The sequence below is a fragment of the Triturus cristatus genome, chromosome 4_1, assembly GCF_964204655.1.
Source record: "Triturus cristatus chromosome 4_1, aTriCri1.1, whole genome shotgun sequence".
In the NCBI taxonomy this organism is placed as follows: Eukaryota; Metazoa; Chordata; class Amphibia; order Caudata; family Salamandridae; genus Triturus; species Triturus cristatus.
The window spans coordinates 122,931,312-122,953,373 of record NC_140585.1 but is presented as its reverse complement, the minus strand read 5'-3'; the positions used below and the strand labels follow the sequence as shown (position 1 = coordinate 122,953,373).

The 22,062-nt window shown below is 38.8% G+C and overlaps 17 non-coding genes across 17 annotated transcripts; all 17 read right to left on the bottom strand.

Annotated features, from left to right (window-relative positions):
- Positions 1–8,298: 8,298 nt before the first annotated feature.
- Positions 8,299–8,371, bottom strand: TRNAK-CUU (transfer RNA lysine (anticodon CUU)). Its single transcript has one exon. It is a non-coding gene; the product is annotated as a tRNA-Lys (tRNA).
- A 353-nt stretch (positions 8,372–8,724) lies between these two features.
- Positions 8,725–8,797, bottom strand: TRNAA-AGC (transfer RNA alanine (anticodon AGC)). The gene has a single exon. It is a non-coding gene; the product is annotated as a tRNA-Ala (tRNA).
- Positions 8,798–9,568: 771 nt separating this feature from the next.
- Positions 9,569–9,641, bottom strand: TRNAA-AGC (transfer RNA alanine (anticodon AGC)). Its single transcript has one exon. It is a non-coding gene; the product is annotated as a tRNA-Ala (tRNA).
- Positions 9,642–9,986: 345 nt separating this feature from the next.
- Positions 9,987–10,059, bottom strand: TRNAK-CUU (transfer RNA lysine (anticodon CUU)). The gene has a single exon. It is a non-coding gene; the product is annotated as a tRNA-Lys (tRNA).
- Positions 10,060–10,412: 353 nt separating this feature from the next.
- On the bottom strand, positions 10,413–10,485 carry TRNAA-AGC (transfer RNA alanine (anticodon AGC)). The gene has a single exon. It is a non-coding gene; the product is annotated as a tRNA-Ala (tRNA).
- Positions 10,486–12,518: 2,033 nt separating this feature from the next.
- TRNAK-CUU (transfer RNA lysine (anticodon CUU)) lies at positions 12,519–12,591 on the bottom strand. The gene has a single exon. It is a non-coding gene; the product is annotated as a tRNA-Lys (tRNA).
- A 353-nt stretch (positions 12,592–12,944) lies between these two features.
- Positions 12,945–13,017, bottom strand: TRNAA-AGC (transfer RNA alanine (anticodon AGC)). The gene has a single exon. It is a non-coding gene; the product is annotated as a tRNA-Ala (tRNA).
- Positions 13,018–13,788: 771 nt separating this feature from the next.
- Positions 13,789–13,861, bottom strand: TRNAA-AGC (transfer RNA alanine (anticodon AGC)). Its single transcript has one exon. It is a non-coding gene; the product is annotated as a tRNA-Ala (tRNA).
- A 2,033-nt stretch (positions 13,862–15,894) lies between these two features.
- On the bottom strand, positions 15,895–15,967 carry TRNAK-CUU (transfer RNA lysine (anticodon CUU)). The gene has a single exon. It is a non-coding gene; the product is annotated as a tRNA-Lys (tRNA).
- Positions 15,968–16,320: 353 nt separating this feature from the next.
- Positions 16,321–16,393, bottom strand: TRNAA-AGC (transfer RNA alanine (anticodon AGC)). The gene has a single exon. It is a non-coding gene; the product is annotated as a tRNA-Ala (tRNA).
- Positions 16,394–17,164: 771 nt separating this feature from the next.
- TRNAA-AGC (transfer RNA alanine (anticodon AGC)) lies at positions 17,165–17,237 on the bottom strand. Its single transcript has one exon. It is a non-coding gene; the product is annotated as a tRNA-Ala (tRNA).
- A 345-nt stretch (positions 17,238–17,582) lies between these two features.
- Positions 17,583–17,655, bottom strand: TRNAK-CUU (transfer RNA lysine (anticodon CUU)). The gene has a single exon. It is a non-coding gene; the product is annotated as a tRNA-Lys (tRNA).
- A 353-nt stretch (positions 17,656–18,008) lies between these two features.
- TRNAA-AGC (transfer RNA alanine (anticodon AGC)) lies at positions 18,009–18,081 on the bottom strand. Its single transcript has one exon. It is a non-coding gene; the product is annotated as a tRNA-Ala (tRNA).
- A 2,033-nt stretch (positions 18,082–20,114) lies between these two features.
- TRNAK-CUU (transfer RNA lysine (anticodon CUU)) lies at positions 20,115–20,187 on the bottom strand. The gene has a single exon. It is a non-coding gene; the product is annotated as a tRNA-Lys (tRNA).
- A 353-nt stretch (positions 20,188–20,540) lies between these two features.
- TRNAA-AGC (transfer RNA alanine (anticodon AGC)) lies at positions 20,541–20,613 on the bottom strand. The gene has a single exon. It is a non-coding gene; the product is annotated as a tRNA-Ala (tRNA).
- Positions 20,614–21,384: 771 nt separating this feature from the next.
- TRNAA-AGC (transfer RNA alanine (anticodon AGC)) lies at positions 21,385–21,457 on the bottom strand. Its single transcript has one exon. It is a non-coding gene; the product is annotated as a tRNA-Ala (tRNA).
- A 345-nt stretch (positions 21,458–21,802) lies between these two features.
- Positions 21,803–21,875, bottom strand: TRNAK-CUU (transfer RNA lysine (anticodon CUU)). Its single transcript has one exon. It is a non-coding gene; the product is annotated as a tRNA-Lys (tRNA).
- Positions 21,876–22,062: the final 187 nt, after the last annotated feature.

Below are 22,062 nucleotides of genomic sequence, written 5' to 3'. Positions count from 1 at the left end.
TCCAGCAAAAAATACTCGTTTTCGCCCAACGTGGGGCTCGAACCCACGACCCTGAGATTAAGAGTTATGGTATGCAGACTCATCATTTTTTATTAAGGAAAACTGTTTCTGGATATTCCTCTGCTCTTGTTTTGCAAGGAACTTCACTTTTATACATCCTTCAGAGGAAAGAATGTCAAGTAAAATAAGACGAAATGAAAATGGAAGGTGTGAAATTTTCATTTTGAGATTGCATAAGAAATCAAATTCCTCTCACATGCTATAGAATACCTAAACACTTTTGATTAAACCACTTTAGTTGTTATAATGACCGCAAATTTGAAAGCCATCTGTGACTTTTCTGTTCTTACTCTGCAACAACCATGGCAATTACAAGTTAAAAAGTAAAATGTATGCAAATTTTAGAATGGAGAATGCGGGCATCGATCCCGCTACATCTCGCATGCTAAGCGAGCGCTCTACCATTTGAGCTAATTCCCCTGTGTGCTCACTCAGCATCACATTTCAAAAGTAACGTTACTGCTGTCCACACTTTATTTTAAGTCTAATTGCCCATAACATGAGTGTTCAGTTCACTCCTAACTGATGCCTTAACTACACCTAGGGGATGTTTTACACTTCAGGTTGGCATGTTTAGTACTTGAATAGGAGTGATATCACTGTATGTTAACCTAGACTCAGGCCCTACCTAATCTTGGAGATACATTTCTCATGAATGAGTAACCAAGGGAGATACAATTTTTAGGAGTTAGTGCATGTCTAATGCAAGATTAATCACCATATTATGAGAGCCAATGCAATCATCCAGCAAAAAATACTCGTTTTCGCCCAACGTGGGGCTCGAACCCACGACCCTGATATTAAGAGTCTCATGCTCTACCGACTGAGCTAGCCGGGCTCCCACTTAAATATGGTATGCAGACTCATCATTTTTTATTAAGGAAAACCGTTTCTGGATATTCCTCTGCTCTTGTTTTGCAAGGAACTTCACTTTTATACATCCTTCAGAGGAAAGAATGTCAAGTAAAATAAGACGAAATGAAAATGGAAGGTGTGAAATTTTCATTTTGAGATTGCATAAGAAATCAAATTCCTCTCACGTGCTATAGAATACCTAAACACTTTTGATTAAACCACTTTAGTTGTTATAATGACCGCAAATTTGAAAGCCATCTGTGACTTTTCTGTTCTTACTCTGCAACAACCATGGCAATTACAAGTTAAAAAGTAAAATGTATGCAAATTTTAGAATGGAGAATGCGGGCATCGATCCCGCTACATCTCGCATGCTAAGCGAGCGCTCTACCATTTGAGCTAATTCCCCTGTGTGCTCACTCAGCATCACATTTCAAAAGTAACGTTACTGCTGTCCACACTTTATTTTAAGTCTAATTGCCCATAACATGAGTGTTCAGTTCACTCCTAACTGATGCCTTAACTACACCTAGGGGATGTTTTACACTTCAGGTTGGCATGTTTAGTACTTGAATAGGAGTGATATCACTGTATGTTAACCTAGACTCAGGCCCTACCTAATCTTGGAGATACATTTCTCATGAATGAGTAACCAAGGGAGATACAATTTTTAGGAGTTAGTGCATGTCTAATGCAAGATTAATCACCATATTATGAGAGCCAATGCAATCATCCAGCAAAAAATACTCGTTTTCGCCCAACGTGGGGCTCGAACCCACGACCCTGATATTAAGAGTCTCATGCTCTACCGACTGAGCTAGCCGGGCTCCCACTTAAATATGGTATGCAGACTCATCATTTTTTATTAAGGAAAACCGTTTCTGGATATTCCTCTGCTCTTGTTTTGCAAGGAACTTCACTTTTATACATCCTTCAGAGGAAAGAATGTCAAGTAAAATAAGACGAAATGAAAATGGAAGGTGTGAAATTTTCATTTTGAGATTGCATAAGAAATCAAATTCCTCTCACGTGCTATAGAATACCTAAACACTTTTGATTAAACCACTTTAGTTGTTATAATGACACCAAATTTGAAAGCCATCTGTGACTTTTCTGTTCTTACTCTGCAACAACCATGGCAATTACAAGTTAAAAAGTAAAATGTATGCAAATTTTAGAATGGAGAATGCGGGCATCGATCCCGCTACCTCTCGTATGCTAAGCGAGCGCTCTACCATTTGAGCTAATTCCCCTGTGTGCTCACTCAGCATCACATTTCAAAAGTAACGTTACTGCTGTCCACACTGTATTTTAAGTCTAATTGCCCATAACATGAGTGTTCAGTTCACTCCTAACTGATGCCTTAACTACACCTAGGGGATGTTTTACACTTCAGGTTGGCATGTTTAGTACTTGAATAGGAGTGATATCACTGTATGTTAACCTAGACTCAGGCCCTACCTAATCTTGGAGATACATTTCTCATGAATGAGTAACCAAGGGAGATACAATTTTTAGGAGTTAGTGCATGTCTAATGCAAGATTAATCACCATATTATGAGAGCCAATGCTATCATCCAGCAAAAAATACTCGTTTTCGCCCAACGTGGGGCTCGAACCCACGACCCTGAGATTAAGAGTTATGGTATGCAGACTCATCATTTTTTATTAAGGAAAACTGTTTCTGGATATTCCTCTGCTCTTGTTTTGCAAGGAACTTCACTTTTATACATCCTTCAGAGGAAAGAATGTCAAGTAAAATAAGACGAAATGAAAATGGAAGGTGTGAAATTTTCATTTTGAGATTGCATAAGAAATCAAATTCCTCTCACATGCTATAGAATACCTAAACACTTTTGATTAAACCACTTTAGTTGTTATAATGACCGCAAATTTGAAAGCCATCTGTGACTTTTCTGTTCTTACTCTGCAACAACCATGGCAATTACAAGTTAAAAAGTAAAATGTATGCAAATTTTAGAATGGAGAATGCGGGCATCGATCCCGCTACATCTCGCATGCTAAGCGAGCGCTCTACCATTTGAGCTAATTCCCCTGTGTGCTCACTCAGCATCACATTTCAAAAGTAACGTTACTGCTGTCCACACTTTATTTTAAGTCTAATTGCCCATAACATGAGTGTTCAGTTCACTCCTAACTGATGCCTTAACTACACCTAGGGGATGTTTTACACTTCAGGTTGGCATGTTTAGTACTTGAATAGGAGTGATATCACTGTATGTTAACCTAGACTCAGGCCCTACCTAATCTTGGAGATACATTTCTCATGAATGAGTAACCAAGGGAGATACAATTTTTAGGAGTTAGTGCATGTCTAATGCAAGATTAATCACCATATTATGAGAGCCAATGCAATCATCCAGCAAAAAATACTCGTTTTCGCCCAACGTGGGGCTCGAACCCACGACCCTGATATTAAGAGTCTCATGCTCTACCGACTGAGCTAGCCGGGCTCCCACTTAAATATGGTATGCAGACTCATCATTTTTTATTAAGGAAAACCGTTTCTGGATATTCCTCTGCTCTTGTTTTGCAAGGAACTTCACTTTTATACATCCTTCAGAGGAAAGAATGTCAAGTAAAATAAGACGAAATGAAAATGGAAGGTGTGAAATTTTCATTTTGAGATTGCATAAGAAATCAAATTCCTCTCACGTGCTATAGAATACCTAAACACTTTTGATTAAACCACTTTAGTTGTTATAATGACACCAAATTTGAAAGCCATCTGTGACTTTTCTGTTCTTACTCTGCAACAACCATGGCAATTACAAGTTAAAAAGTAAAATGTATGCAAATTTTAGAATGGAGAATGCGGGCATCGATCCCGCTACCTCTCGTATGCTAAGCGAGCGCTCTACCATTTGAGCTAATTCCCCTGTGTGCTCACTCAGCATCACATTTCAAAAGTAACGTTACTGCTGTCCACACTGTATTTTAAGTCTAATTGCCCATAACATGAGTGTTCAGTTCACTCCTAACTGATGCCTTAACTACACCTAGGGGATGTTTTACACTTCAGGTTGGCATGTTTAGTACTTGAATAGGAGTGATATCACTGTATGTTAACCTAGACTCAGGCCCTACCTAATCTTGGAGATACATTTCTCATGAATGAGTAACCAAGGGAGATACAATTTTTAGGAGTTAGTGCATGTCTAATGCAAGATTAATCACCATATTATGAGAGCCAATGCTATCATCCAGCAAAAAATACTCGTTTTCGCCCAACGTGGGGCTCGAACCCACGACCCTGAGATTAAGAGTTATGGTATGCAGACTCATCATTTTTTATTAAGGAAAACTGTTTCTGGATATTCCTCTGCTCTTGTTTTGCAAGGAACTTCACTTTTATACATCCTTCAGAGGAAAGAATGTCAAGTAATATAAGACGAAATGAAAATGGAAGGTGTGAAATTTTCATTTTGAGATTGCATAAGAAATCAAATTCCTCTCACATGCTATAGAATACCTAAACACTTTTGATTAAACCACTTTAGTTGTTATAATGACCGCAAATTTGAAAGCCATCTGTGACTTTTCTGTTCTTACTCTGCAACAACCATGGCAATTACAAGTTAAAAAGTAAAATGTATGCAAATTTTAGAATGGAGAATGCGGGCATCGATCCCGCTACATCTCGCATGCTAAGCGAGCGCTCTACCATTTGAGCTAATTCCCCTGTGTGCTCACTCAGCATCACATTTCAAAAGTAACGTTACTGCTGTCCACACTTTATTTTAAGTCTAATTGCCCATAACATGAGTGTTCAGTTCACTCCTAACTGATGCCTTAACTACACCTAGGGGATGTTTTACACTTCAGGTTGGCATGTTTAGTACTTGAATAGGAGTGATATCACTGTATGTTAACCTAGACTCAGGCCCTACCTAATCTTGGAGATACATTTCTCATGAATGAGTAACCAAGGGAGATACAATTTTTAGGAGTTAGTGCATGTCTAATGCAAGATTAATCACCATATTATGAGAGCCAATGCAATCATCCAGCAAAAAATACTCGTTTTCGCCCAACGTGGGGCTCGAACCCACGACCCTGATATTAAGAGTCTCATGCTCTACCGACTGAGCTAGCCGGGCTCCCACATAAATATGGTATGCAGACTCATCATTTTTTATTAAGGAAAACCGTTTCTGGATATTCCTCTGCTCTTGTTTTGCAAGGAACTTCACTTTTATACATCCTTCAGAGGAAAGAATGTCAAGTAAAATAAGACGAAATGAAAATGGAAGGTGTGAAATTTTCATTTTGAGATTGCATAAGAAATCAAATTCCTCTCACGTGCTATAGAATACCTAAACACTTTTGATTAAACCACTTTAGTTGTTATAATGACACCAAATTTGAAAGCCATCTGTGACTTTTCTGTTCTTACTCTGCAACAACCATGGCAATTACAAGTTAAAAAGTAAAATGTATGCAAATTTTAGAATGGAGAATGCGGGCATCGATCCCGCTACCTCTCGTATGCTAAGCGAGCGCTCTACCATTTGAGCTAATTCCCCTGTGTGCTCACTCAGCATCACATTTCAAAAGTAACGTTACTGCTGTCCACACTGTATTTTAAGTCTAATTGCCCATAACATGAGTGTTCAGTTCACTCCTAACTGATGCCTTAACTACACCTAGGGGATGTTTTACACTTCAGGTTGGCATGTTTAGTACTTGAATAGGAGTGATATCACTGTATGTTAACCTAGACTCAGGCCCTACCTAATCTTGGAGATACATTTCTCATGAATGAGTAACCAAGGGAGATACAATTTTTAGGAGTTAGTGCATGTCTAATGCAAGATTAATCACCATATTATGAGAGCCAATGCTATCATCCAGCAAAAAATACTAGTTTTCGCCCAACGTGGGGCTCGAACCCACGACCCTGAGATTAAGAGTTATGGTATGCAGACTCATCATTTTTTATTAAGGAAAACTGTTTCTGGATATTCCTCTGCTCTTGTTTTGCAAGGAACTTCACTTTTATACATCCTTCAGAGGAAAGAATGTCAAGTAAAATAAGACGAAATGAAAATGGAAGGTGTGAAATTTTCATTTTGAGATTGCATAAGAAATCAAATTCCTCTCACATGCTATAGAATACCTAAACACTTTTGATTAAACCACTTTAGTTGTTATAATGACCGCAAATTTGAAAGCCATCTGTGACTTTTCTGTTCTTACTCTGCAACAACCATGGCAATTACAAGTTAAAAAGTAAAATGTATGCAAATTTTAGAATGGAGAATGCGGGCATCGATCCCGCTACATCTCGCATGCTAAGCGAGCGCTCTACCATTTGAGCTAATTCCCCTGTGTGCTCACTCAGCATCACATTTCAAAAGTAACGTTACTGCTGTCCACACTTTATTTTAAGTCTAATTGCCCATAACATGAGTGTTCAGTTCACTCCTAACTGATGCCTTAACTACACCTAGGGGATGTTTTACACTTCAGGTTGGCATGTTTAGTACTTGAATAGGAGTGATATCACTGTATGTTAACCTAGACTCAGGCCCTACCTAATCTTGGAGATACATTTCTCATGAATGAGTAACCAAGGGAGATACAATTTTTAGGAGTTAGTGCATGTCTAATGCAAGATTAATCACCATATTATGAGAGCCAATGCAATCATCCAGCAAAAAATACTCGTTTTCGCCCAACGTGGGGCTCGAACCCACGACCCTGATATTAAGAGTCTCATGCTCTACCGACTGAGCTAGCCGGGCTCCCACTTAAATATGGTATGCAGACTCATCATTTTTTATTAAGGAAAACCGTTTCTGGATATTCCTCTGCTCTTGTTTTGCAAGGAACTTCACTTTTATACATCCTTCAGAGGAAAGAATGTCAAGTAAAATAAGACGAAATGAAAATGGAAGGTGTGAAATTTTCATTTTGAGATTGCATAAGAAATCAAATTCCTCTCACGTGCTATAGAATACCTAAACACTTTTGATTAAACCACTTTAGTTGTTATAATGACCGCAAATTTGAAAGCCATCTGTGACTTTTCTGTTCTTACTCTGCAACAACCATGGCAATTACAAGTTAAAAAGTAAAATGTATGCAAATTTTAGAATGGAGAATGCGGGCATCGATCCCGCTACATCTCGCATGCTAAGCGAGCGCTCTACCATTTGAGCTAATTCCCCTGTGTGCTCACTCAGCATCACATTTCAAAAGTAACGTTACTGCTGTCCACACTTTATTTTAAGTCTAATTGCCCATAACATGAGTGTTCAGTTCACTCCTAACTGATGCCTTAACTACACCTAGGGGATGTTTTACACTTCAGGTTGGCATGTTTAGTACTTGAATAGGAGTGATATCACTGTATGTTAACCTAGACTCAGGCCCTACCTAATCTTGGAGATACATTTCTCATGAATGAGTAACCAAGGGAGATACAATTTTTAGGAGTTAGTGCATGTCTAATGCAAGATTAATCACCATATTATGAGAGCCAATGCAATCATCCAGCAAAAAATACTCGTTTTCGCCCAACGTGGGGCTCGAACCCACGACCCTGATATTAAGAGTCTCATGCTCTACCGACTGAGCTAGCCGGGCTCCCACTTAAATATGGTATGCAGACTCATCATTTTTTATTAAGGAAAACCGTTTCTGGATATTCCTCTGCTCTTGTTTTGCAAGGAACTTCACTTTTATACATCCTTCAGAGGAAAGAATGTCAAGTAAAATAAGACGAAATGAAAATGGAAGGTGTGAAATTTTCATTTTGAGATTGCATAAGAAATCAAATTCCTCTCACGTGCTATAGAATACCTAAACACTTTTGATTAAACCACTTTAGTTGTTATAATGACACCAAATTTGAAAGCCATCTGTGACTTTTCTGTTCTTACTCTGCAACAACCATGGCAATTACAAGTTAAAAAGTAAAATGTATGCAAATTTTAGAATAGAGAATGTGGGCATCGATCCCGCTACCTCTCGCATGCTAAGCGAGTGCTCTACCATTTGAGCTAATTCCCCTGTGTGCTCACTCAGCATCACATTTCAAAAGTAACGTTACTGCTGTCCACACTTTATTTTAAGTCTAATTGCCCATAACATGAGTGTTCAGTTCACTCCTAACTGATGCCTTAACTACACCTAGGGGATGTTTTACACTTCAGGTTGGCATGTTTAGTACTTGAATAGGAGTGATATCACTGTATGTTAACCTAGACTCAGGCCCTACCTAATCTTGGAGATACATTTCTCATGAATGAGTAACCAAGGGAGATACAATTTTTAGGAGTTAGTGCATGTCTAATGCAAGATTAATCACCATAATATGAGAGCCAATGCTATCATCCAGCAAAAAATGCTGGTTTTCGCCCAACGTGGGGCTCGAACCCACGACCCTGAGATTAAGAGTCTCATGCTCTACCGACTGAGCTAGCCGGGCTCCCACTTAAATATGGTATGCAGACTCATCATTTTTTATTAAGGAAAACTGTTTCTGGATATTCCTCTGCTCTTGCTTTGCAAGGAACTTCACTTTTATACATCCTTCAGAGGAAAGAATGTCAAGTAAAATAAGACGAAATGAAAATGGAAGGTGTGAAATTTTCATTTTGAGATTGCATAAGAAATCAAATTCCTCTCACGTGCTATAGAATACCTAAACACTTTTGATTAAACCACTTTAGTTGTTATAATGACACCAAATTTGAAAGCCATCTGTGACTTTTCTGTTCTTACTCTGCAACAACCATGGCAATTACAAGTTAAAAAGTAAAATGTATGCAAATTTTAGAATGGAGAATGCGGGCATCGATCCCGCTACCTCTCGCATGCTAAGCGAGCGCTCTACCATTTGAGCTAATTCCCCTGTGTGCTCACTCAGCATCACATTTCAAAAGTAACGTTACTGCTGTCCACACTTTATTTTAAGTCTAATTGCCCATAACATGAGTGTTCAGTTCACTCCTAACTGATGCCTTAACTACACCTAGGGGATGTTTTACACTTCAGGTTGGCATGTTTAGTACTTGAATAGGAGTGATATCACTGTATGTTAACCTAGACTCAGGCCCTACCTAATCTTGGAGATACATTTCTCATGAATGAGTAACCAAGGGAGATACAATTTTTAGGAGTTAGTGCATGTCTAATGCAAGATTAATCACCATATTATGAGAGCCAATGCAATCATCCAGCAAAAAATACTCGTTTTCGCCCAACGTGGGGCTCGAACCCACGACCCTGATATTAAGAGTCTCATGCTCTACCGACTGAGCTAGCCGGGCTCCCACTTAAATATGGTATGCAGACTCACCATTTTTTATTAAGGAAAACTGTTTCTGGATATTCCTCTGCTCTTGTTTTGCAAGGAACTTCACTTTTATACATCCTTCAGAGGAAAGAATGTCAAGTAAAATAAGACGAAATGAAAATGGAAGGTGTGAAATTTTCATTTTGAGATTGCATAAGAAATCAAATTCCTCTCACGTGCTATAGAATACCTAAACACTTTTGATTTAACCACTTTAGTTGTTATAATGACACCAAATTTGAAAGCCATCTGTGACTTTTCTGTTCTTACTCTGCAACAACCATGGCAATTACAAGTTAAAAAGTAAAATGTATGCAAATTTTAGAATGGAGAATGCGGGCATCGATCCCGCTACCTCTCGCATGCTAAGCGAGCGCTCTACCATTTGAGCTAATTCCCCTGTGTGCTCACTCAGCATCACATTTCAAAAGTAACGTTACTGCTGTCCACACTTTATTTTAAGTCTAATTGCCCATAACATGAGTGTTCAGTTCACTCCTAACTGATGCCTTAACTACACCTAGGGGATGTTTTACACTTCAGGTTGGCATGTTTAGTACTTGAATAGGAGTGATATCACTGTATGTTAACCTAGACTCAGGCCCTACCTAATCTTGGAGATACATTTCTCATGAATGAGTAACCAAGGGAGATACAATTTTTAGGAGTTAGTGCATGTCTAATGCAAGATTAATCACCATATTATGAGAGCCAATGCAATCATCCAGCAAAAAATACTCGTTTTCGCCCAACGTGGGGCTCGAACCCACGACCCTGAGATTAAGAGTCTCATGCTCTACCGACTGAGCTAGCCGGGCTCCCACTTAAATATGGTATGCAGACTCATCATTTTTTATTAAGGAAAACTGTTTCTGGATATTCCTCTGCTCTTGTTTTGCAAGGAACTTCACTTTTATACATCCTTCAGAGGAAAGAATGTCAAGTAAAATAAGACGAAATGAAAATGGAAGGTGTGAAATTTTCATTTTGAGATTGCATAAGAAATCAAATTCCTCTCACGTGCTATAGAATACCTAAACACTTTTGATTAAACCACTTTAGTTGTTATAATGACACCAAATTTGAAAGCCATCTGTGACTTTTCTGTTCTTACTCTGCAACAACCATGGCAATTACAAGTTAAAAAGTAAAATGTATGCAAATTTTAAAATGGAGAATGCGGGCATCGATCCCGCTACCTCTCGCATGCTAAGCGAGCGCTCTACCATTTGAGCTAATTCCCCTGTGTGCTCACTCAGCATCACATTTCAAAAGTAACGTTACTGCTGTCCACACTTTATTTTAAGTCTAATTGCCCATAACATGAGTGTTCAGTTCACTCCTAACTGATGCCTTAACTACACCTAGGGGATGTTTTACACTTCAGGTTGGCATGTTTAGTACTTGAATAGGAGTGATATCACTGTATGTTAACCTAGACTCAGGCCCTACCTAATCTTGGAGATACATTTCTCATGAATGAGTAACCAAGGGAGATACAATTTTTAGGAGTTAGTGCATGTCTAATGCAAGATTAATCACCATATTATGAGAGCCAATGCAATCATCCAGCAAAAAATACTCGTTTTCGCCCAACGTGGGGCTCGAACCCACGACCCTGATATTAAGAGTCTCATGCTCTACCGACTGAGCTAGCCGGGCTCCCACTTAAATATGGTATGCAGACTCATCATTTTTTATTAAGGAAAACCGTTTCTGGATATTCCTCTGCTCTTGTTTTGCAAGGAACTTCACTTTTATACATCCTTCAGAGGAAAGAATGTCAAGTAAAATAAGACGAAATGAAAATGGAAGGTGTGAAATTTTCATTTTGAGATTGCATAAGAAATCAAATTCCTCTCACGTGCTATAGAATACCTAAACACTTTTGATTAAACCACTTTAGTTGTTATAATGACCGCAAATTTGAAAGCCATCTGTGACTTTTCTGTTCTTACTCTGCAACAACCATGGCAATTACAAGTTAAAAAGTAAAATGTATGCAAATTTTAGAATGGAGAATGCGGGCATCGATCCCGCTACATCTCGCATGCTAAGCGAGCGCTCTACCATTTGAGCTAATTCCCCTGTGTGCTCACTCAGCATCACATTTCAAAAGTAACGTTACTGCTGTCCACACTTTATTTTAAGTCTAATTGCCCATAACATGAGTGTTCAGTTCACTCCTAACTGATGCCTTAACTACACCTAGGGGATGTTTTACACTTCAGGTTGGCATGTTTAGTACTTGAATAGGAGTGATATCACTGTATGTTAACCTAGACTCAGGCCCTACCTAATCTTGGAGATACATTTCTCATGAATGAGTAACCAAGGGAGATACAATTTTTAGGAGTTAGTGCATGTCTAATGCAAGATTAATCACCATATTATGAGAGCCAATGCAATCATCCAGCAAAAAATACTCGTTTTCGCCCAACGTGGGGCTCGAACCCACGACCCTGATATTAAGAGTCTCATGCTCTACCGACTGAGCTAGCCGGGCTCCCACTTAAATATGGTATGCAGACTCATCATTTTTTATTAAGGAAAACCGTTTCTGGATATTCCTCTGCTCTTGTTTTGCAAGGAACTTCACTTTTATACATCCTTCAGAGGAAAGAATGTCAAGTAAAATAAGACGAAATGAAAATGGAAGGTGTGAAATTTTCATTTTGAGATTGCATAAGAAATCAAATTCCTCTCACGTGCTATAGAATACCTAAACACTTTTGATTAAACCACTTTAGTTGTTATAATGACACCAAATTTGAAAGCCATCTGTGACTTTTCTGTTCTTACTCTGCAACAACCATGGCAATTACAAGTTAAAAAGTAAAATGTATGCAAATTTTAGAATAGAGAATGTGGGCATCGATCCCGCTACCTCTCGCATGCTAAGCGAGTGCTCTACCATTTGAGCTAATTCCCCTGTGTGCTCACTCAGCATCACATTTCAAAAGTAACGTTACTGCTGTCCACACTTTATTTTAAGTCTAATTGCCCATAACATGAGTGTTCAGTTCACTCCTAACTGATGCCTTAACTACACCTAGGGGATGTTTTACACTTCAGGTTGGCATGTTTAGTACTTGAATAGGAGTGATATCACTGTATGTTAACCTAGACTCAGGCCCTACCTAATCTTGGAGATACATTTCTCATGAATGAGTAACCAAGGGAGATACAATTTTTAGGAGTTAGTGCATGTCTAATGCAAGATTAATCACCATATTATGAGAGCCAATGCTATCATCCAGCAAAAAATGCTGGTTTTCGCCCAACGTGGGGCTCGAACCCACGACCCTGAGATTAAGAGTCTCATGCTCTACCGACTGAGCTAGCCGGGCTCCCACTTAAATATGGTATGCAGACTCATCATTTTTTATTAAGGAAAACTGTTTCTGGATATTCCTCTGCTCTTGCTTTGCAAGGAACTTCACTTTTATACATCCTTCAGAGGAAAGAATGTCAAGTAAAATAAGACGAAATGAAAATGGAAGGTGTGAAATTTTCATTTTGAGATTGCATAAGAAATCAAATTCCTCTCACGTGCTATAGAATACCTAAACACTTTTGATTAAACCACTTTAGTTGTTATAATGACACCAAATTTGAAAGCCATCTGTGACTTTTCTGTTCTTACTCTGCAACAACCATGGCAATTACAAGTTAAAAAGTAAAATGTATGCAAATTTTAGAATGGAGAATGCGGGCATCGATCCCGCTACCTCTCGCATGCTAAGCGAGCGCTCTACCATTTGAGCTAATTCCCCTGTGTGCTCACTCAGCATCACATTTCAAAAGTAACGTTACTGCTGTCCACACTTTATTTTAAGTCTAATTGCCCATAACATGAGTGTTCAGTTCACTCCTAACTGATGCCTTAACTACACCTAGGGGATGTTTTACACTTCAGGTTGGCATGTTTAGTACTTGAATAGGAGTGATATCACTGTATGTTAACCTAGACTCAGGCCCTACCTAATCTTGGAGATACATTTCTCATGAATGAGTAACCAAGGGAGATACAATTTTTAGGAGTTAGTGCATGTCTAATGCAAGATTAATCACCATATTATGAGAGCCAATGCAATCATCCAGCAAAAAATACTCGTTTTCGCCCAACGTGGGGCTCGAACCCACGACCCTGATATTAAGAGTCTCATGCTCTACCGACTGAGCTAGCCGGGCTCCCACTTAAATATGGTATGCAGACTCACCATTTTTTATTAAGGAAAACTGTTTCTGGATATTCCTCTGCTCTTGTTTTGCAAGGAACTTCACTTTTATACATCCTTCAGAGGAAAGAATGTCAAGTAAAATAAGACGAAATGAAAATGGAAGGTGTGAAATTTTCATTTTGAGATTGCATAAGAAATCAAATTCCTCTCACGTGCTATAGAATACCTAAACACTTTTGATTTAACCACTTTAGTTGTTATAATGACACCAAATTTGAAAGCCATCTGTGACTTTTCTGTTCTTACTCTGCAACAACCATGGCAATTACAAGTTAAAAAGTAAAATGTATGCAAATTTTAGAATGGAGAATGCGGGCATCGATCCCGCTACCTCTCGCATGCTAAGCGAGCGCTCTACCATTTGAGCTAATTCCCCTGTGTGCTCACTCAGCATCACATTTCAAAAGTAACGTTACTGCTGTCCACACTTTATTTTAAGTCTAATTGCCCATAACATGAGTGTTCAGTTCACTCCTAACTGATGCCTTAACTACACCTAGGGGATGTTTTACACTTCAGGTTGGCATGTTTAGTACTTGAATAGGAGTGATATCACTGTATGTTAACCTAGACTCAGGCCCTACCTAATCTTGGAGATACATTTCTCATGAATGAGTAACCAAGGGAGATACAATTTTTAGGAGTTAGTGCATGTCTAATGCAAGATTAATCACCATATTATGAGAGCCAATGCAATCATCCAGCAAAAAATACTCGTTTTCGCCCAACGTGGGGCTCGAACCCACGACCCTGATATTAAGAGTCTCATGCTCTACCGACTGAGCTAGCCGGGCTCCCACTTAAATATGGTATGCAGACTCATCATTTTTTATTAAGGAAAACCGTTTCTGGATATTCCTCTGCTCTTGTTTTGCAAGGAACTTCACTTTTATACATCCTTCAGAGGAAAGAATGTCAAGTAAAATAAGACGAAATGAAAATGGAAGGTGTGAAATTTTCATTTTGAGATTGCATAAGAAATCAAATTCCTCTCACGTGCTATAGAATACCTAAACACTTTTGATTAAACCACTTTAGTTGTTATAATGACCGCAAATTTGAAAGCCATCTGTGACTTTTCTGTTCTTACTCTGCAACAACCATGGCAATTACAAGTTAAAAAGTAAAATGTATGCAAATTTTAGAATGGAGAATGCGGGCATCGATCCCGCTACATCTCGCATGCTAAGCGAGCGCTCTACCATTTGAGCTAATTCCCCTGTGTGCTCACTCAGCATCACATTTCAAAAGTAACGTTACTGCTGTCCACACTTTATTTTAAGTCTAATTGCCCATAACATGAGTGTTCAGTTCACTCCTAACTGATGCCTTAACTACACCTAGGGGATGTTTTACACTTCAGGTTGGCATGTTTAGTACTTGAATAGGAGTGATATCACTGTATGTTAACCTAGACTCAGGCCCTACCTAATCTTGGAGATACATTTCTCATGAATGAGTAACCAAGGGAGATACAATTTTTAGGAGTTAGTGCATGTCTAATGCAAGATTAATCACCATATTATGAGAGCCAATGCAATCATCCAGCAAAAAATACTCGTTTTCGCCCAACGTGGGGCTCGAACCCACGACCCTGATATTAAGAGTCTCATGCTCTACCGACTGAGCTAGCCGGGCTCCCACTTAAATATGGTATGCAGACTCATCATTTTTTATTAAGGAAAACCGTTTCTGGATATTCCTCTGCTCTTGTTTTGCAAGGAACTTCACTTTTATACATCCTTCAGAGGAAAGAATGTCAAGTAAAATAAGACGAAATGAAAATGGAAGGTGTGAAATTTTCATTTTGAGATTGCATAAGAAATCAAATTCCTCTCACGTGCTATAGAATACCTAAACACTTTTGATTAAACCACTTTAGTTGTTATAATGACACCAAATTTGAAAGCCATCTGTGACTTTTCTGTTCTTACTCTGCAACAACCATGGCAATTACAAGTTAAAAAGTAAAATGTATGCAAATTTTAGAATAGAGAATGTGGGCATCGATCCCGCTACCTCTCGCATGCTAAGCGAGTGCTCTACCATTTGAGCTAATTCCCCTGTGTGCTCACTCAGCATCACATTTCAAAAGTAACGTTACTGCTGTCCACACTTTATTTTAAGTCTAATTGCCCATAACATGAGTGTTCAGTTCACTCCTAACTGATGCCTTAACTACACCTAGGGGATGTTTTACACTTCAGGTTGGCATGTTTAGTACTTGAATAGGAGTGATATCACTGTATGTTAACCTAGACTCAGGCCCTACCTAATCTTGGAGATACATTTCTCATGAATGAGTAACCAAGGGAGATACAATTTTTAGGAGTTAGTGCATGTCTAATGCAAGATTAATCACCATAATATGAGAGCCAATGCTATCATCCAGCAAAAAATGCTGGTTTTCGCCCAACGTGGGGCTCGAACCCACGACCCTGAGATTAAGAGTCTCATGCTCTACCGACTGAGCTAGCCGGGCTCCCACTTAAATATGGTATGCAGACTCATCATTTTTTATTAAGGAAAACTGTTTCTGGATATTCCTCTGCTCTTGCTTTGCAAGGAACTTCACTTTTATACATCCTTCAGAGGAAAGAATGTCAAGTAAAATAAGACGAAATGAAAATGGAAGGTGTGAAATTTTCATTTTGAGATTGCATAAGAAATCAAATTCCTCTCACGTGCTATAGAATACCTAAACACTTTTGATTAAACCACTTTAGTTGTTATAATGACACCAAATTTGAAAGCCATCTGTGACTTTTCTGTTCTTACTCTGCAACAACCATGGCAATTACAAGTTAAAAAGTAAAATGTATGCAAATTTTAGAATGGAGAATGCGGGCATCGATCCCGCTACCTCTCGCATGCTAAGCGAGCGCTCTACCATTTGAGCTAATTCCCCTGTGTGCTCACTCAGCATCACATTTCAAAAGTAACGTTACTGCTGTCCACACTTTATTTTAAGTCTAATTGCCCATAACATGAGTGTTCAGTTCACTCCTAACTGATGCCTTAACTACACCTAGGGGATGTTTTACACTTCAGGTTGGCATGTTTAGTACTTGAATAGGAGTGATATCACTGTATGTTAACCTAGACTCAGGCCCTACCTAATCTTGGAGATACATTTCTCATGAATGAGTAACCAAGGGAGATACAATTTTTAGGAGTTAGTGCATGTCTAATGCAAGATTAATCACCATATTATGAGAGCCAATGCAATCATCCAGCAAAAAATACTCGTTTTCGCCCAACGTGGGGCTCGAACCCACGACCCTGATATTAAGAGTCTCATGCTCTACCGACTGAGCTAGCCGGGCTCCCACTTAAATATGGTATGCAGACTCACCATTTTTTATTAAGGAAAACTGTTTCTGGATATTCCTCTGCTCTTGTTTTGCAAGGAACTTCACTTTTATACATCCTTCAGAGGAAAGAATGTCAAGTAAAATAAGACGAAATGAAAATGGAAGGTGTGAAATTTTCATTTTGAGATTGCATAAGAAATCAAATTCCTCTCACGTGCTATAGAATACCTAAACACTTTTGATTTAACCACTTTAGTTGTTATAATGACACCAAATTTGAAAGCCATCTGTGACTTTTCTGTTCTTACTCTGCAACAACCATGGCAATTACAAGTTAAAAAGTAAAATGTATGCAAATTTTAGAATGGAGAATGCGGGCATCGATCCCGCTACCTCTCGCATGCTAAGCGAGCGCTCTACCATTTGAGCTAATTCCCCTGTGTGCTCACTCAGCATCACATTTCAAAAGTAACGTTACTGCTGTCCACACTTTATTTTAAGTCTAATTGCCCATAACATGAGTGTTCAGTTCACTCCTAACTGATGCCTTAACTACACCTAGGGGATGTTTTACACTTCAGGTTGGCATGTTTAGTACTTGAATAGGAGTGATATCACTGTATGTTAACCTAGACTCAGGCCCTACCTAATCTTGGAGATACATTTCTCATGAATGAGTAACCAAGGGAGATACAATTTTTAGGAGTTAGTGCATGTCTAATGCAAGATTAATCACCATATTATGAGAGCCAATGCAATCATCCAGCAAAAAATACTCGTTTTCGCCCAACGTGGGGCTCGAACCCACGACCCTGAGATTAAGAGTCTCATGCTCTACCGACTGAGCTAGCCGGGCTCCCACTTAAATATGGTATGCAGACTCATCATTTTTTATTAAGGAAAACTGTTTCTGGATATTCCTCTGCTCTTGTTTTGCAAGGAACTTCACTTTTATACATCCTTCAGAGGAAAGAATGTCAAGTAAAATAAGACGAAATGAAAATGGAAGGTGTGAAATTTTCATTTTGAGATTGCATAAGAAATCAAATTCCTCTCACGTGCTATAGAATACCTAAACACTTTTGATTAAACCACTTTAGTTGTTATAATGACACCAAATTTGAAAGCCATCTGTGACTTTTCTGTTCTTACTCTGCAACAACCATGGCAATTACAAGTTAAAAAGTAAAATGTATGCAAATTTTAAAATGGAGAATGCGGGCATCGATCCCGCTACCTCTCGCATGCTAAGCGAGCGCTCTACCATTTGAGCTAATTCCCCTGTGTGCTCACTCAGCATCACATTTCAAAAGTAACGTTACTGCTGTCCACACTTTATTTTAAGTCTAATTGCCCATAACATGAGTGTTCAGTTCACTCCTAACTGATGCCTTAACTACACCTAGGGGATGTTTTACACTTCAGGTTGGCATGTTTAGTACTTGAATAGGAGTGATATCACTGTATGTTAACCTAGACTCAGGCCCTACCTAATCTTGGAGATACATTTCTCATGAATGAGTAACCAAGGGAGATACAATTTTTAGGAGTTAGTGCATGTCTAATGCAAGATTAATCACCATATTATGAGAGCCAATGCAATCATCCAGCAAAAAATACTCGTTTTCGCCCAACGTGGGGCTCGAACCCACGACCCTGATATTAAGAGTCTCATGCTCTACCGACTGAGCTAGCCGGGCTCCCACTTAAATATGGTATGCAGACTCATCATTTTTTATTAAGGAAAACCGTTTCTGGATATTCCTCTGCTCTTGTTTTGCAAGGAACTTCACTTTTATACATCCTTCAGAGGAAAGAATGTCAAGTAAAATAAGACGAAATGAAAATGGAAGGTGTGAAATTTTCATTTTGAGATTGCATAAGAAATCAAATTCCTCTCACGTGCTATAGAATACCTAAACACTTTTGATTAAACCACTTTAGTTGTTATAATGACCGCAAATTTGAAAGCCATCTGTGACTTTTCTGTTCTTACTCTGCAACAACCATGGCAATTACAAGTTAAAAAGTAAAATGTATGCAAATTTTAGAATGGAGAATGCGGGCATCGATCCCGCTACATCTCGCATGCTAAGCGAGCGCTCTACCATTTGAGCTAATTCCCCTGTGTGCTCACTCAGCATCACATTTCAAAAGTAACGTTACTGCTGTCCACACTTTATTTTAAGTCTAATTGCCCATAACATGAGTGTTCAGTTCACTCCTAACTGATGCCTTAACTACACCTAGGGGATGTTTTACACTTCAGGTTGGCATGTTTAGTACTTGAATAGGAGTGATATCACTGTATGTTAACCTAGACTCAGGCCCTACCTAATCTTGGAGATACATTTCTCATGAATGAGTAACCAAGGGAGATACAATTTTTAGGAGTTAGTGCATGTCTAATGCAAGATTAATCACCATATTATGAGAGCCAATGCAATCATCCAGCAAAAAATACTCGTTTTCGCCCAACGTGGGGCTCGAACCCACGACCCTGATATTAAGAGTCTCATGCTCTACCGACTGAGCTAGCCGGGCTCCCACTTAAATATGGTATGCAGACTCATCATTTTTTATTAAGGAAAACCGTTTCTGGATATTCCTCTGCTCTTGTTTTGCAAGGAACTTCACTTTTATACATCCTTCAGAGGAAAGAATGTCAAGTAAAATAAGACGAAATGAAAATGGAAGGTGTGAAATTTTCATTTTGAGATTGCATAAGAAATCAAATTCCTCTCACGTGCTATAGAATACCTAAACACTTTTGATTAAACCACTTTAGTTGTTATAATGACACCAAATTTGAAAGCCATCTGTGACTTTTCTGTTCTTACTCTGCAACAACCATGGCAATTACAAGTTAAAAAGTAAAATGTATGCAAATTTTAGAATAGAGAATGTGGGCATCGATCCCGCTACCTCTCGCATGCTAAGCGAGTGCTCTACCATTTGAGCTAATTCCCCTGTGTGCTCACTCAGCATCACATTTCAAAAGTAACGTTACTGCTGTCCACACTTTATTTTAAGTCTAATTGCCCATAACATGAGTGTTCAGTTCACTCCTAACTGATGCCTTAACTACACCTAGGGGATGTTTTACACTTCAGGTTGGCATGTTTAGTACTTGAATAGGAGTGATATCACTGTATGTTAACCTAGACTCAGGCCCTACCTAATCTTGGAGATACATTTCTCATGAATGAGTAACCAAGGGAGATACAATTTTTAGGAGTTAGTGCATGTCTAATGCAAGATTAATCACCATATTATGAGAGCCAATGCTATCATCCAGCAAAAAATGCTGGTTTTCGCCCAACGTGGGGCTCGAACCCACGACCCTGAGATTAAGAGTCTCATGCTCTACCGACTGAGCTAGCCGGGCTCCCACTTAAATATGGTATGCAGACTCATCATTTTTTATTAAGGAAAACTGTTTCTGGATATTCCTCTGCTCTTGCTTTGCAAGGAACTTCACTTTTATACATCCTTCAGAGGAAAGAATGTCAAGTAAAATAAGACGAAATGAAAATGGAAGGTGTGAAATTTTCATTTTGAGATTGCATAAGAAATCAAATTCCTCTCACGTGCTATAGAATACCTAAACACTTTTGATTAAACCACTTTAGTTGTTATAATGACACCAAATTTGAAAGCCATCTGTGACTTTTCTGTTCTTACTCTGCAACAACCATGGCAATTACAAGTTAAAAAGTAAAATGTATGCAAATTTTAGAATGGAGAATGCGGGCATCGATCCCGCTACCTCTCGCATGCTAAGCGAGCGCTCTACCATTTGAGCTAATTCCCCTGTGTGCTCACTCAGCATCACATTTCAAAAGTAACGTTACTGCTGTCCACACTTTATTTTAAGTCTAATTGCCCATAACATGAGTGTTCAGTTCACTCCTAACTGATGCCTTAACTACACCTAGGGGATGTTTTACACTTCAGGTTGGCATGTTTAGTACTTGAATAGGAGTGATATCACTGTATGTTAACCTAGACTCAGGCCCTACCTAATCTTGGAGATACATTTCTCATGAATGAGTAACCAAGGGAGATACAATTTTTAGGAGTTAGTGCATGTCTAATGCAAGATTAATCACCATATTATGAGAGCCAATGCAATCATCCAGCAAAAAATACTCGTTTTCGCCCAACGTGGGGCTCGAACCCACGACCCTGATATTAAGAGTCTCATGCTCTACCGACTGAGCTAGCCGGGCTCCCACTTAAATATGGTATGCAGACTCACCATTTTTTATTAAGGAAAACTGTTTCTGGATATTCCTCTGCTCTTGTTTTGCAAGGAACTTCACTTTTATACATCCTTCAGAGGAAAGAATGTCAAGTAAAATAAGACGAAATGAAAATGGAAGGTGTGAAATTTTCATTTTGAGATTGCATAAGAAATCAAATTCCTCTCACGTGCTATAGAATACCTAAACACTTTTGATTTAACCACTTTAGTTGTTATAATGACACCAAATTTGAAAGCCATCTGTGACTTTTCTGTTCTTACTCTGCAACAACCATGGCAATTACAAGTTAAAAAGTAAAATGTATGCAAATTTTAGAATGGAGAATGCGGGCATCGATCCCGCTACCTCTCGCATGCTAAGCGAGCGCTCTACCATTTGAGCTAATTCCCCTGTGTGCTCACTCAGCATCACATTTCAAAAGTAACGTTACTGCTGTCCACACTTTATTTTAAGTCTAATTGCCCATAACATGAGTGTTCAGTTCACTCCTAACTGATGCCTTAACTACACCTAGGGGATGTTTTACACTTCAGGTTGGCATGTTTAGTACTTGAATAGGAGTGATATCACTGTATGTTAACCTAGACTCAGGCCCTACCTAATCTTGGAGATACATTTCTCATGAATGAGTAACCAAGGGAGATACAATTTTTAGGAGTTAGTGCATGTCTAATGCAAGATTAATCACCATATTATGAGAGCCAATGCAATCATCCAGCAAAAAATACTCGTTTTCGCCCAACGTGGGGCTCGAACCCACGACCCTGAGATTAAGAGTCTCATGCTCTACCGACTGAGCTAGCCGGGCTCCCACTTAAATATGGTATGCAGACTCATCATTTTTTATTAAGGAAAACCGTTTCTGGATATTCCTCTGCTCTTGTTTTGCAAGGAACTTCACTTTTATACATCCTTCAGAGGAAAGAATGTCAAGTAAAATAAGACGAAATGAAAATGGAAGGTGTGAAATTTTCATTTTGAGATTGCATAAGAAA